At 48.6% G+C, this 15213-nt stretch overlaps 1 protein-coding gene across 4 annotated transcripts in view; it reads right to left on the minus strand.

Annotated features, from left to right (window-relative positions):
• TOGARAM2 (TOG array regulator of axonemal microtubules 2) overlaps positions 1-15213 on the minus strand; it is a 76669-nt gene that overhangs the window by 49654 nt on the left and 11802 nt on the right. Inside the window, exons 2-4 of one of the 4 annotated variants that reach the window (XM_053201058.1) lie at positions 1539-1655; positions 839-1140; positions 508-744 (exon numbers count right to left, since the gene is read on the minus strand). The gene's annotated coding sequence lies outside the window, so the exon portion shown is untranslated. Of the gene's footprint in view, positions 1-507; positions 1141-1538; positions 2515-15213 lie in introns of those variants that run through there. The other 3 variants (XM_053201060.1, XM_027033468.2, XM_053201059.1) reach the window with 3 other exon arrangements.

Here is a 15213-nt window from a genome sequence, read left to right on the forward strand (position 1 = left end):
CTCTCAGAATAAATAAACTTTAAAAAACAAAAAGGACCGGTTTGGTTACAGCCCTACACATCCCTGCTGGTGGGACTGGGTGCCCTGTGTTCTGTGACCCCCCTTAGCACTGCACCCACAGAGCACTGGCCATACAGTCCCTTCTTGTGCTCCTCAAGGTCCCCAGCCAGTGTGGGCCTTTGTCCTGGAGAGGTGGCCCCTAACACAGAGCCTTCCTTACCCCTCTGGCACCTTCGCTCTCGGCAGCCCCAGGGAGTGGGGCTTACCCCCAAACGGGGAGCTCTGCCAGCGGCCATGGCCAGCAGGAAAGGGCAGCCTGTTTCTTGGCTCACAGGCTCAGAGAGCAGCAGGCTCCAGAGAGAGGAAGGGACCGCCCCCACAGTCCCACAGCCTCTATCCATCGGTGCCCTTTGTCCTGGCTCCAGGTCGGGTCCTCAACACCCCTCCAAGGACTCCTGGTGGGCTGACCCATCCCCCACCCCCTTCCCCCGCACATCCCCTCCTCACCTTTCCACACAGAGGCCAACCCCTGTCACTGAAGAAGCCCAGGCTCTGTGGTCTCTCCACAGACGATGCGGCCCAGGAGTCCAGGGGTGCAAGGATGAGGCGGCCCCACGCCTGGCCAGCCCCAGGCTAGAGGACAGGCCCCTGGCCCTGCTGCTGGTGCGCTGCCGGCCTCTACCACGCTCTCCTTGAATAAACAAGGCTGCATAGCAACCGCTGCTCTGAAGGAGCCCGCAGCTCCTGCAAGAGGGAGAGAAGGAGCCAGGAGACATTTCCCCTTGGCCTCATTTCCCCTGGGGCCCAGCCGGGCACTGGGCACTCCCAAGTGGCCAACCTGTCCTGTGGGGGCTGCCGGAGAGAGAGAGCCGGGCCCCGCTGGGTAGTGACCACAGCAGGGGAATGCATGGCAGGCTTGGGGCTGGGACACCGCTGGCAAGGAACCCCTGGTTTTGCTGTAGTGGCCTGTGGGCCCAATTCCGGTTCAGCTCTCAAGCTGTTTCTAGGCGCAGAAGGGCAGGTCGTGTGAGCATCCAGGCCTTGGCAAGAGGCAGAACTGGCTGTGAATCCTGATCCTGCTTCTTCCAGCTGTGTGACCTCTGGCCAGTCCGTAACCTTCCTCACCTTCTGTCTCCTCATCTATAAAATGGGGGTAACAATACTGCCTTGATAGGGTAGCCACAATGGGTATGTAACAGACTATGATTATGTCCAGCCCATCATAGGCCCCCCACCTCAGTTAGCGCCCTTCCCCAGAAACACACGCATACCAGGAAGCCTGTGGCCTCCTCTTCAAGCCAGATCTCACTGCCCCAGCTTTCGGAAAATGTGAACTTGAGTAGCCCATGCATGCTTCCTCACTGGGCCCTTGCCCTTGGACGGAAACACCAGGCTCACATTGCCCTACCTTGAATGAAAATTGCTCCCTCCCCTCACCCTACCCACTTCTAACCCTCACCATCCAAGGGGCACAGGGTGGGGGCAGAGGGAGCCAGAGCCTTCATTGACTTCACGCAGCCCTGCAAAGAGCCACTCACCCAAGATGTTTTCTAGGCAGATCCCCGAGGGTCTTTACAGAGAAAACAGGCAGGCGTACGTAACACAGGGCAGGAGAGCTGGCGGGAGGCTGTTCACACATCCGGAGGCCCTGCTGACTGAATCAAACGTGTCCGGGGTTTACTGATTGAAACCTCTCCTGGCCTTTCTAGCACTTTCCTGGGTTCTTTCCTCTTCTCTGAGACACCACTGAGGGCAGGCCCGTGGGGGCCTCTCCTGAGGCCCTGGAAGGAGTAGCTTTCATTAACCACGCTTCATGAGGGGCCCAGGAGGGCCAGCCCATAAGCACTGAGGAGATCCCCCATGGCAGGCACCAGCCCCGTGCCAGAACCCCACAGGCCCACTGGGCTCCACGGGGAGGCTGCTCCCATCCACAGCCCCTCAGGGGGCAAGCTGGCATGGTGAGCTGAGCTCCTGAGCTCCCTTTAGCAGAGGCCCCAGGAAGAAGGTTCTTCCTCCCAACCAGGACCAGTGGCAGCCAGCAGCAGGAAGAGGCTCCTGGGTGCTTTGCAGTGGATTCCCCCTGAGAGGTAAGCGTGAAGAAACCCGAGTTTACAGATGGGAAAACTGAAGCCCAGCAAGGCAAGCCCTGGCCCGTGTTTCATAACTTGTACGTGAGAGTGAATCATCAGTGGCGATGCCAGACAGGGTGGGGACGGGACGAGCTTGGCCTCCACGTCCCTGAGCTCTGTTTGGAGAGGGCAGGTGGGCGCCTCCCCACAAACCCATCCTCACATCACAGCCTGAGAGTCAGACCTTCCAAAATACAGATCCAATGGTCACCCCATTGGACACCCCAGCTGGACACCCCTCGTGGCTCCCAGTGTCCTTGGGAAAAGGTCACACCTAGCACCGCCTCCGACAAGCTCCTCCAACCTGGCCCCCATCCTGTCTTCCTTCCACCATGTCTCTTCCTGTGCCTCTTGCTCTCCAACCTGACCCCGCTGGACAGTTGAGCATAAGTATCTCCTGAGGACTGCTTCGCCCCGCTCTCTGCCAGATGTTGGAAATAGGGGAGACTACGGTTTGCCCTTGGGAGCCGAGTGATGGAGGGAGACCCCCACTGCATGCCTACATTACCCATAATAAGGGAGGTACAGTTGGCTCAGCCCTTGAGAAACAGAGCCCTGGAGGCAGACTGGATCTGACCCCAGCCACAGCGTCACCCTGGACAAGAAACAAGCTCTCAGAGCCCCAGTTTCCCCACGTGCCAAGCAGGGAGGAGCACAGCTCTGCCCTCCTGGTGTGTTTGACCCTCGGAAAGCACTCGCACTGGTTGGCAAGGAACAGGCACTCGGTGAGTCACACGCTCACGGTTACTATGACCATGTGATGAGAGTGAGCCTGAGGGCCATGAGATGTGGTGTCAACCTGAAGCCAAAGGGTAAGGAGCTGGCCAGGCGCCAGCAGGGGTGGGAGCTACTGAAGTTGCTGGACTCCCAGCCTGGGGCCCTAGGAGCCAGGAGAGTTGCCCCGATGGGCGAGTGGAGGCATGGTGGCAGGCTGCCCTGTGGAAGCTTTCTGGTCACTCGTCTGAAGAGATCCCAGAAGAAAGGGACTTGAATTCCCTGCCCCAGTACTTTGTTGTGATTTCTTTTATCATCCTTAATAAATACTTTCAGATCTAATTTTGCCTTCTTTCTTAATGAAGCTCCCAAATTGTTTAAGCACCAAGCCCCACAAAGCCTGGATGGACTCCTGATAGAAGAGTCTCCAGGGCACAGGCAGAGGAGTTCCAGGGGTGGGAACCTACGGGGCACAGGTGAAGGGGGTGAGGGAGGAGACCCCAGATCTCAACGTCATCTAAGCCACCTGAAAGATCCCCAAACACGTGGCTCTCAGGACTCTTGGTTCTGTTTAATAGCTCCCCCTGTATAGCACACACATGCCCACACAGGCGCCCACACATGTGCACACACACATACACACATGTATGCACACACTCACACACATACACATGTGCATACACACATATACACACACACGTGCATGCACACGCGTATATATACACACATGCATGCAGGAGCACATACACACATGCACACACATGTATATATACACACATGCTCGCAGGCATGCATGCATGCACACACACACACACACACACACACACACACACAGGGAGAATGCCATGGGAAGTTTGGAGTTAGGCTGCCACAACCAACCAACTACCAAAAGCCGGAAGCAAGCCTGGAACATCCTTCCCCAGCACCTTCAGGGGGGACCTGGCCCTGCCAACAGCTTGATTTTGGACTTCTGGGCTCCAGCACGATGAGCCGATAAATTGTCACTCTTCTCAGCTGCCCGGTGTGCAGGACTTTTTACATAAGGACCAGGAAACTGCTAAAGAGTTCCAGCACCCTTCCTGGGAGAAGCTTCCCCTCCTGCAGCAAGTCTGTGTGCAGGATATCTCCCACTCCCCTAGGGTCCTCTCTCCCCCTTCACTCCAGGCTCCCTGCCTTCTGGCTCCCTTGGGTTTGGCCAGTGGGAGATGGGAGGGGGCGCCAGGGTCCTATTCCCCCTGCTTCGGCCCTACGCAGTCGTGCTGGGCTGGCTGTGCCCCTCACTGGAAGGTCACGGCTCCTGACAGGCAGCCGGCTACGTTTCTGCAGTCCTATCACTAATCCTTTCAAGCCCAGGGGTGGTCCAGGTGCCCAGAATGACCAGTCAGCCCCAGAGCTTCCCCCGTTTCTCAGCATCCTGCCCACCCCTGTGTGAACCCCTCCAACCACCCAATTTGAGCAGGAGGCTGTCTCCGGCCGCTCCCTATGTTTCCTGTCATCTCACTGAGTCTCTGGTGAGCTTATGACTCCATAGGGGTGTCCCCCACCATTCTGTGAGTTTCCCGAACACAAGGACCATGAGTGATTGTCTCCCTACACTCGACACAGGGCATGAGGCTCAGCCCACCCTAGAAGGCATTGAATAAATACTTGAAATGAATGAATTAAATGGACTGACGGACTGTGCACAATCACAAGCTGGGAAAAGGGCTCTTGTACAGAGCAGATAAGTAGTCCCCTCCACAGCCACAGAGGACAGCCCTTGTCTACCCAGCAAGCAGCTCAAGATCTCAAAAACTGATATCCTAAAACTTTCAACACATGATTTGGTGAATGGACGATTACATTTTGACACTATTTCCTCAATGAAAATGTCACTGAGGGTCCTCCTGGCCCTTAATAAATTAAACTTCTTCTATTCCCAGCAATGTAAAAGCCCAGATACCCTGAACACACTTCCCATTGCAAAATATCTGGAGGTCTGATTAAAATATGCAAATAAGCATCTAAATACACAACTGAGAAAAAGCCTCTCTTCTACCCCTACACATATACATGTTGCCTCTGGCCGAGTCCCATTCCCCTTTGAGGAGCCCTCCTTGACACCCCCAGGATCTCCCCTGCTTCTCCAGCCCCTGCATGGACCTGTCACGACTCCACTCAGCACACTGAGCTGCGATCGTCCACCTGCCCCTGCCCCCAGCCAGCTCCACACGCACCCTAGGCTGTGAGCTCCCTAGACACTAGCCCCAGCCAGAGTGCCCAGTAGACCCTCAGTCATGTGATGGAAGTGACATGAACCCTGGTGATGTGGAAGACAGGGGACAGTTAGTGACATGGAGCTCCCTTTCCCTGCAACATTCACTGCTTTTCCCAGGAGCAGACATTGGGAATGTTACCTCCAGGCTACAGACCAGAGTCTGAGCACCATACATTATATGGAAGAGGGCAAGGGGGATCTGGAGCCACCCCTTGACCAGTACTGCCCCATTAAAAACCAGCACTGGGGCATCTGGGTGGCTTGGTTGGTTAAGCATCAACCTCTGCTTAGGTGACAGCACACAGCCTGGAGCCTGCTTTGGATCCTGTGTCTCCCTCTCTCTCTGCCCCTCCCCTGCTTGCACTCTATGTCTTTCTTTCTCTCCCCCTCTCTCTCTCTCTCTCTCTCTCAGAAATAAATAAACATTTAAAATTTAAAAAAAAAAAAACAGCACTGTCCTAGCCACAAGGAGAGGTCACCTCACAGGCAGTAGGTGGGGCAAGTCACTCCTGGTGGAGACCCTGTGGGGGTGAAGGCCCAGGCTAGGCCTTGTGTTCCCACCTCTCAGGATAAAGCAAGTCCAATTTACTGATGATTAGCATGTGACCAGACCAAGGGTTCAAGACAAGGAGGCAACGGGTTTGGTCCCAGTCCTGAGCCTGTCATCAACTTTACTGTGTGACGTCTGGCAAGTCTCTGTCTTCCCTGGGCTTCTTTCATTATGAAACAAGGGGATCAGGCACTGGATGACCTCTAGGTCATCCTGGAGGCCAGATGCCCTGTATCCTGGGTCCCATCCCAGGCTGAGGAGAAAGGCTGGAGTTCTCCCTTCCTTCCACATGCCACACACCCCCACACGGAGAAGTAGAACAGTGGAGCCAAGCTGGCCCGTTTCTAGACTGACACTTGGGCTGACTCATCCTCCCAAAATATCACTCGTGTTCCTTCTTACTCCAGCCCAGACCTCAGAGCCCAGCCTATGAGAGCCGGGGAGGTGCTGACTGCAGTACAGGCTGGGTGCAGGTGCTCAGACACTCTCAAAGGCACAGAATAGGCCCCACTCAACTGGCATCCCCCTGTGTCCTGTCTCATTCCTGGGAAGTTCCTGAGAAACTCCAAAATAATATAGGCAACCTGAGCCACAGGGTCAAAGAGAGGACCAAGTCAAACCCTTCATATTACAGATGAGGGAAACTGAGGCCCAGAGGGTCTCAAAGGAAATCAGTGATTATAACAGGGCATGGACTGAGGCTTTCTGATTATGCTGCTTCTGGCCCAGCCCCTCAGGGACTTCTCCCAAGATAAGCCAGCCCCTTACCCCACATGGGGCATGCCCCCTCCAGCCTTTCCCCCCACAGAAAGAGAGAACACAGAATGTTAGGGGAGAGAAGCTCGCTGCCCCACAGTCACAGGAAAGAAGATGAGGGAGGATACTTGTTCCTTCAATAATGGATGGATGGATGGATGGATGGATGGGAGGGAGAAGGGATGGGAGGAAGGAAAATTAATATGGGAATAAATGAATAAATAAATGAAATGAAAGAATGAATCTAAAGAAAGAGAAATGGGGCACCTGGGTGGCTCAGCCAGTTAATCATCCAACTTTCATTTCAGCTTAGGTCATGATCTTGTGGTTAATGGGATCAAGCCCCACATCAGGCTCCACACTGTGTGAAGCCAGCTTGAGATTCTCTTTCTCATTCTGTCTCTGTCTCTCTCAAAATAAATTAAAAAACATTTACATTTTTTTTAAAAAGAGAGAGAGGTATATAAAGGGTAGAAGGAGAGAAAGAATCAATAAGTGAGCAAATAATTCTGGGAGCTACTAGAGAAAAAGAGTTTGATACATTTTTATAAGAACATGCAAAGAAATAAGAAAATTCTTAAAATGCCCCCATATTTCCGGTTTGTGAAAATTCATCAAGCTTATGATCACATTCTTAGGATATGTGTACATTTCTGTATGTTTGTTTTTCTTTCTAAGGTGCCACACAGCAGGGTGCAGTGGGAATGGAACTTCCACCCCCACCCTTTGGAAGTGAGGCAAGGCATGACAGTGGGAGGCAGTGCCCTGCTTTTGCTGGGATGGTGCTAGTGGGGCCCAGTGGGAAACTGAACATCCATCCCTATCCAGATCTGCGGGCTACACCTAGATAGCATGACTATCTACAGAAAAGGAGCTTGAATAGGATCTCTAGTCTCACCACATAACACTCAAATACTCAAGATACAACTGGAAATTACTCTTCATACCAGGAACAAAGATAATATCAACTTAAATAATAAAAGATAATCAGTGATACAACACCAAAATGATACAGAAAATGAGGATTTTAAAGCAGCCATCATAAAATGTTTTGATGAATATACTCGAAACACATAAAAAAGTAGAAAGTCTCAGGGAGGAAATAGAAGATATAAAGAAGAACCAATAGGAAATTTTAGAACTGAAAAATACAACTGAGATAAAAAAAACTCAATGTGAATATGACTATGCCATAGGGCAGAATCAATAAACTTGAAGGGAGAACATGGAAGTTACCCAATATGAATAACAGAGAAAACAGACTGACAAGAAAGGAACAGAACATCAGGGACTTGTGGGACTATAACCAAAGCTCTAACCTTTGTACTACTAGAGTGAGTATGGGGGCTAAAGAGTGTGGAGCTAAAACGTATTCAAAGAAATGCCTGAAAGTTCCCCAAATATAGTAAAAGACTTTAATCTACAGATTCAAGAATTGAGAAAACTCTAAATAAAGAAATATACTCCAGGAAATATCACAACCAAAGTTCAGAAAAGTAGACAAAGAGAAAAAAAAATCTTGAAAGAAAAAAAAAAAACCTGTTAGCTCAGAATTCTATACCCAGCAAAAATATCCTTCAGGAATGAAACTGAAATCAAGACATCCTTACACGAAAGAAACGAAGAGAATCTGTCACCATCAGAACTACCCTAAAAGAATGGCTAAGGGAAGTTCTTCAAACAAAATGGAAACAAAAGAAGGAAACTGGAGACATCAGGAATGAAGAAAGAATAAGGAAAGAGTGAAAATATGGGTAAAGGTAATAGGCCATTCTCCCTGGAGTAGGGCAGGCACGCAGAGTGAAAGAGAATGTTCCAAAGGCTTAAAAACCTTCACACACAGATCACAATTGGAAACAATCAAGGGACAAAGTGAGAGGTATGTTTGAGGCACTTTGAGACACTGGGTCAAGCAAGCTGCAAAACTTACTATCAAATGCCAACTAGTGTGTTTGCAAAGTTTCTTTATTATTTAAGACATTTTGAGGAGGGTTTTCTATTACTTGAAGGTGACAGTTTCCTAAATCACAAGGCAATTTGTGTACTGGAACTTTCTATCCAAAGACCCTTATGCTGAGAACAAAACGACTAAAATGGAAAGTCTTGACAAATCCTCCTCACTAGGGGTGACATCTAATTTAGCCCATGTGAATACAAATCACATCTTTGGTGTGGACCTGTGTGGCATGGACAGTCCAATCAAAGAACCTACACATAAAAGTTGCTGCCCTAGGAGAAAGGGAAGCAGTGAGAGCTTGACCCCTTCTCCACCAGGGACTGGTAGCAGGAGCTGCTCTAGGGACTGAAAGGAAATGTTCAGTCTGCATTCAGATCTGCTTCTCCTTACTGCACTGCGGGAAGGATATCAGCAAACCAAAGCCCATCCAGAGGAACGAGAATGTGACCACAAGGCCATAACATCACATAAGGAAGTGTGAAGACATAGAAAAGATGGACTCAGAGGGGAATGGGAGGGCTCCATTGAGCCACTGAAGGGATAATAAGCCACAGTGAAACTGGGCTTGGCTGCACAACTCCACAGGTCAGGGCACCACTTAACATACGTGCAGGACGCTGTGTTTTCTGGCATGCTAACAAATGGCTTCCCCAGGAAGCAGTGAACTCTCTATCCTTAGGGATGTGTGAGGAGATGGCAGTCAGACAGCATCCTTCCAGGATGCTTACTAGGGATCCAGCCTCCCCCCACTCAGCCTTCCATTCCCCAGCCCCCCACTAAGAACATTTATCACTCCACAGCTCTGGAACGTGGGGAAAATGGAGATGCAGTCCCCTGCATTCCAAGTGAATTCTGTTTCATTCCAGCTGCATTCTGGAACGTAGAATGAATCTGGACTATATAGGGAATGTCAGCCCAGCTATCCTCCAGTTGTATTTTGTGGAATAAATATAAATACAAAAAAAAATTCCAGTAAAAGTAGTTTGGGAAACATAAACTCAACTAATGTTGAACTAGTTTCTTAACTAGATGATGTCTCAGGACCCTTAATAGGTTCTATGTATTGTAATGCTCTAATAAGGGGTAGAGGATGAAGTGGTTTCCAAATACATATGACCATAGACCCATATGAAGCAATTTCTATATCTGTGCGACATAGAAGACCTGTGTGTTCATGAAATATGTCTTAGGACCAGAGTTTTGAGGAACACATGTTACAAATCAATGTTCCGATCTCTCTCAAAGTTTGCAGGGCAACTAGCCCAGAACTTGAGCCCAAGTGAATAACAAATTTTAATTCAAATTTTTATAAATCATATTTTACCTCTTGGGACCATCAAGAACAAATCAGATCTCAAGAAAGTTGTTCAGATGAGTCAAGGTGTGTATCTCCCTCACCAGCTGGTACCAGGACACCGTTACTTCCCTCCTGAAAAGTCATCAGAAGCAGAAGAGAAGGAAAAGCCCTTCAGAGAAAAAAATACCCCAGAGAAGATATAAAAGAGAGACAGAACATGTCTTCCTACCATCACACAGTCAACTGAGGATCTCCCTGACAACCACCACCACCAATCTTCTCTCCAAAAATTACCAACTACCACAAATGCAAGCTTTTCTGAGTAATTTCGGCCCCCTCCAGACTACAACCAACAAACACTTCCCCAAACCACCCACCCATTACCTGAGGTGCCAGGCTTCAAGGGCGTTTTCAAAGGCGAGAAGTCCCAGGCCCAGTTCTATAGTTTCCAGACCTGCTGGTCTCCAGCAGCCTCGAGTAGTCAGCCAGGACTCCCTGGGGGGAGAGAGAGACAAGCAGGAGGAGACACCCACATCCTCTCCAAAGAGACTAACCAGGCCTGATGGTCTCTGGGTACCCGGCTCTGTCTGGTGAGTATGGAAAGAAAAGACTCTTGTTCCTCACTGTTCCTCTGGGTGACAGTTACCATGGATATGAATCAATTTTGGGTGCTTGTCAGTTGCCAATAGAAAATAAAAAGCAAACTCGCCCTGAACCACAGTCATGTAGGGACGCATAGGCAGACAGCCTAACGCCAGCCCGGGTCTGCTGATGGAGTGGACGCCAGCTGTGAGCTCACGGTAGGTCCTAACGTGGCACTTACGTGAGCACACGGGGCCCTCACAGTACACACGCTCTCACAGAGAAGCAGTGTGACGCAGATGGATGCTAACTCCCTCTACCCCTTATTAATACGCAGGAAACCAGAATTCTAAAGGACACCCTCCAGGAATACCCAAATATCTGAAAACAAGCCCATGGGGGCAGGCCTGGTAATGGGGCATTTAATAATCAGAGCCACCCTCAGTTGCCAGTCTAAGCACTTTATAGACACTAGCTCATTTATCCCCACAACAATCCTTGGGGGTACATACTCTAACTACCTCCACTGGCAGATGAAGAAACTGAGGCACAGCGCATCATCCAGACAGCAGCGGTAGGGCCAGGATCAAAAACCAACTTATCTAGTTTCCTAGAAGTTCTCCTGTACTGTCAGGACGTCAGGGACCCAGCTTGTCCCGGTGGCCTTGTGCAGATCAGTAAATGTCTCTGTACCCCATTTTCTCATCTCTAAAACAGGGATAAAAATATTTTCCCTGCTTATGTCCTAGCACCATTATAAGAATCATGTCAAAGCTAATCCAAATTTAGGGAAGAGAAAAAGAAAGGAAATTAACATTCACTAATCACCTACTATGTGTCAGAGAAGTTACATTGGTTCTTACATAATGGCTTGTCTCTAATTCTGCAAGAGAGATAAGGAAAACCATGTGTCAAAGACCTCATAGTCAGGAAGCCCAAGAGTCTGAATTCAAAAGGGGTCTATCTGGTTCCAAAACTTTTGTTTTTTATGTTTTCCATTGGTTTGTTTTTGAAAAATGTTTTTTAAATTTTGTTAATGTGTATCTATTCTTGAGAGAGCACGTGCCAACATGGGAGGGACAGAGAGGGAGGGAGACACAGAATCCGAAGCAGGCTCCAGGCTCTGAACTGTCAGCACAGAGCCCGATGTGGGGCTCAAACTCATGAACCATGAGATCATGACCTGAGCTGAAGTCGGACACTCAACTGTCCAGGCACCCCTGGTTTTTGTATACCAACATGGTTACAAAAAGAACCCACTAGCATTAATAACCCAAGTGCCTTTAGGACTCTAGTCTTCTAGAATCCTCATTTGCCCCACCAGTGTGAGCATGTCCTGCCTCACTGGACACAGAAAGGCTGTGGCCTCCAACTTTTGCAGGTGGGAAAGGTGGCCACCCTAGCCCAAGACCCCCTGCCTGTGAGTCATCTGTAGCACCCACTACTGTGCCCCACATCCTGCCAGGCAAGTCCAGACCCAACATACTCACTTTCCAATGGGGCGAAAACCAGAACTGAAGGTGGCATGGCAAGTCTCAGCCCCTAGAGGTAGCACGCAGTGCAATGCAAACCTTGCAGAACTCCTAAAGCCCAGCCAGAATCTTCCTGAAACCTCTCCGTGCACAAAGTAGCCTGACGCTTCACCATAAAACACAGATGGACATTTGTCACTGTTGCCGCAAACAGAAATGGCACATCCTCCCGGCGACACCAAAGGGCAAATAGCCTGCATTTCTCTCTTGCTGGTGTTATCAGAGCCCGCACGACAGTGGAGAGATGGCCTCCCCTTGCCAGAGGCAGGGTGAGCCTGCTTGGGGGACCCTCTGAAATACCATGACCACGGCAGAAGCAATGACTCTCTAAGGATCCTGTGAGTGACAGGGGAGTGCTTCCCAAGAAACACATCCTTGGGATGTGTGTAGGTTGGAGGAGGAGGGCAAAGGTATAAAGAATGAAGATGGCCTCGTCTCCTCCAAAGAGACACACTGAGAAAGAGGGCAGACCCGATGGGGTGGGGCGTGGGGGAGACAGCGTGAGAGACGACAAACAGAGCCAAAAAGAGAACATCTACGACAGCACAGCACGTCTCTGAATATAGAAGCCAAGGTGGTCACATGGAGAATTTGCAGTGTTATGGGGGGAAAGCAACAATTTAAGCTGTTTAAAAAGAGAGGCCTTAACTGGAAAATAGATGAAGATGGGGGAATGAATACACTTCCGGTTGGGAGCAGTGGTTTTGTACTTGATGTTCTGCTGGCTCTGTGGTCTTCAGCTAGTTTTGTAACATCTCTGAGGCTTTTTACTGAACCTTCGTGTGCTGCTGGCCACTGGATACACTAGGAACCTTATTTTATTGCATCTTTACAGCCACCTTTCGGAGATGTTACGTACTTTGATTTTGTGGATGATGACGCTGGTACTCAGGGAAGGTAAGGGCTTGCCAAAGCTCACAGAGGAAGTGCTGGGGTCTGGACCCTCAGCACTCTGCTCCAAAGCTTTTGCCATACTCAATTTCTTCATAGGAAAAGGCACACCAGGCCTGGCCCCCTCTGATAGGGCCCATGCAGGCCCTAAGATAAGACAAGAGTTACAGAGTTTTAATGTGTACAATTTTTAAGCAGAGTGGCCTATTTGGGTTTTATTCTTTCTTAACTTTAAAAGATCCAAACCAATAAACAGTCCAGACTTGAAAAAATTTCTTGAACTCTGACAATCCATAAAAAAATATTCTCTGTCTTTGCCCCCTCAAACAATACATTTGAGGACAAGCTCCTTGGGGGGGGCCTAAGAATACAATGTCAAACCCACTGCTTCTCTTTCTCTTATAAAGGTTTTACATTTGCAAACTTGCAGACTTTAAGAAACAAAAAACAAATATGATTTTCTTGTACACATGAAAGTTCTCAAGTCCAGAGTCTTGCAAATGTCTCTGAAATGCAGTAGGCTCTCCTGAGAAACTCATGAGCTGTCATAACACAGAGGAAAAATGGGCACCATTTCTCCTGCGTTCTTGGGGAGTAGGCAGCTGTTATAAACCATCATCCTGGTGGGGATAGTATGGTCTTATTTTTATATTTATAGATACATATGCTCATAGAAAAGTCTGGAAGGATATATGCTAAAACATTATTTCTGCTTACTTCATGATGGAGGGATTATGGATGATTTTTACTTCAATTGGTATTTCAAGGTTTTCCACTATGAACGTAGATTATTTATATGCATTTTTGAATTACTGTAATAAAGACTATGTAGCCACATAAAAAAGATCAATAATCAAAAGTTAAATGAGACGTCTCCTTCTGACATGATGGAATAACATAGACCGGATTTACCCTCCCACGACAGACAATTAGAAAAACAGACAAAATATATGAAACTATTATTTTTAGACACTGGACAACAGGCAGCACTAGCAATTCCTGAGGGAAAGGAAACGGATGTAGTGAGGCCTGAAGGAATCTGCTTGGAGGCACATTCCAGACCACAGAGCAGGGAAGGGGACCCCCAATCCGGCTGTGTTGAGGAGACAGAGAGGGGGGTTCAGAGGAGCTGATGCAGCTGGAAGTCACAAGACAGAGTTCTGGTGGAGAAGGAGGTGGGTGGAAAAATGGCTCCAAACAACTCTGCCTAGGTGTGCCCTTGAGTCTTTACTGAATACCAGGATGCTCGTGTGTAAAGTGAAATTCCAGGAGGTCAGACAAAGAGCTACCAAGAAACAGTGAGCGGAGGAGTTCCCAGAACTCACACAGCATTTAACCAGCATTCCGACTAACCAGAATGGAGAGTCCTTGTTGATAACTCAGGGCATTCACTAGGGACCCATAGGGTCATGCATATTGTGATGCATGTGGAAACCCAGAGCCATCAGTAAAGTAATAAAACAAAGAAGAAGAGCGAATAAGACAATGGTGAAGATAAAGTGGAATTGTTTTGAGAGAGAGGGTGTGGGCAGGGGAGTGGCAGAAGGAGAGACAGAAGAGGACAGAGAGAATCTTAAGCAGCCTCCATGCCCAGCACTGAGCCCAAAGTGGGTCTCGATCTCACAACCCACCATGAGACATGACCTGAGCCTAAATCAAGAGACTTGTTTAACCAACTGAGCCACCCAGGTGCCACTAAAGTGGAATTTTTAAAACTATTTATCCAAAAGTCACGAAAAGAAGGGGAAGGGGTACCCTGGGTGGCTTAGTCGGTTAAGCATTGGACTTTGGCTCAGGTCATGATCTCGTGGTTCATGGGTTCAAGCCCCACATCAGGCTCTGCACTGACAGCTCTGAGCCTGGAACCTACCTTAGATTCTGTGTCTCCCTCTCTCTCTCTGCCCCTCCTCCGCTTGTGTGCTTCTTCTCTCTCTCCCTTTCTCTCTCTCTCTCTCTCTCAAAAATAAATAAATGTTAAAAAAAAAAAAGAAGCCTCCAAGTGTTTATTTAAACAAAAGAAGAAGACAGAGGGAACAAAGACCAGAAGAGACAAATAGAAAACTAATAGCAAGATGGTACATTTAACCCCAATCATTCTGATAACTACAGTAAATGAACATGGTCTAAACATTCAAGGAAGAAAGAGTCAGACTGGGAAAAAACAAAACCCAACTATATGCTGCTTACAAGACATCACTTTAAAATTTAAAACACAGGGGCACCTGGGTGGCTCAGTCGGTTAAGCATCCAATGATGCTGAGCCTGGAGCCTGCTTCGGATTCTGTGTCTCCCTCTCTCTCTGCCCCTCCCCCACTCGCACTCTGTCTCTCTCTCAAAAATAAATAAACATTAAAAAAATTAAAATAAATAAATTAAATAAAATTTTAAACACAGGCAAAAAGTAAAAGGATGGAAAGAGATCTAATATATTGTGCAAACAATACACATAAGGGAGGTGGCAATGCTGCGTTAATATCAGACAATGCAGACATCAGAACAAGAGCTTCCACCAGGTATAAAGAGGGACATTCCACAATGACAAAGAGGC

The sequence above is a fragment of the Acinonyx jubatus genome, chromosome A3 (assembly GCF_027475565.1).
Source record: "Acinonyx jubatus isolate Ajub_Pintada_27869175 chromosome A3, VMU_Ajub_asm_v1.0, whole genome shotgun sequence".
NCBI classification, from domain to species: Eukaryota; Metazoa; Chordata; class Mammalia; order Carnivora; family Felidae; genus Acinonyx; species Acinonyx jubatus.